Below are 910 nucleotides of genomic sequence, written 5' to 3'. Positions count from 1 at the left end.
AGGAGCCGCACACTGAAATCTTCCGAAGTCTTAAAGGTTTTCATAGCTGCAACCTTGAGATGATCCTTACCTTAAAGGCCACTTGTTTAGAGCAAAACCACTGTGGATGGGAACACAATGAAGGAGGTATGGTTAAGAATCTTCAAATATGATTAAATATCTTTTCACTATGATAAATAGCCTTGTGGTTGGAGAACTACTAAGTTCTAGCTCTTGAGGGTGTTTGGCTAAAGGACCTTAGACCAGTTACTGGATGGTTGGCGTGAGGGCTGGGCATGGGGTGGAGTGCCAAGGAGCACAACTGGAAGTTCTAACCCTGATGTTACAGGGCTGATTGGGGAATATGGCTTCAAGTCTTACTCCTGTTACCGAAGGGCTTAGGAGGGAACCTGCTTACAGGCTGTCTCATTATCAGAACACCATGTTCTTGGTGATCTGAATGGGTGTGACTGGAGACCCAAGGCTGTCATAGCCGGGGGGCCAGGCTCTGAGACTGGAGTGCTGGGGACAATATATTGTCAAGGGGGCCCCAAGACATGACGACTAGGGACTAAAGCCTTAAAAAAAGCAATAAAGGTAGTTAGGGGATGATTCAGCAAAGGCAACAATGTAGATGTTTCAGAGCCAGGAGGAGAGGGGCAAGAAAGGGGGCTGCAGATGAGAGGAATGGCTAGGGGAAGCCATATTTCCTGGAAGATTCCCTCCCCTCACCTGAATCCCCTGAATACAGTCCCCAGATTCTCTCCCTATACAGGGGACCAGACTTTTCCAATAAATACGGAGTGACTCAGTTCTTATGTCTTACAAGGAATTGAATTTTTATGGAATAGTGGACTCAGCAGCTCAAGATTTCCGTAACACTCCTTATTCCCTATCTTCATAGAGGAGTGAATGAGGTACACAGCCAAGG

This window comes from Balaenoptera acutorostrata, chromosome 15 (genome assembly GCF_949987535.1).
Source record: "Balaenoptera acutorostrata chromosome 15, mBalAcu1.1, whole genome shotgun sequence".
In the NCBI taxonomy this organism is placed as follows: Eukaryota; Metazoa; Chordata; class Mammalia; order Artiodactyla; family Balaenopteridae; genus Balaenoptera; species Balaenoptera acutorostrata.
Note: the sequence above shows the minus strand (reverse complement) of the source record.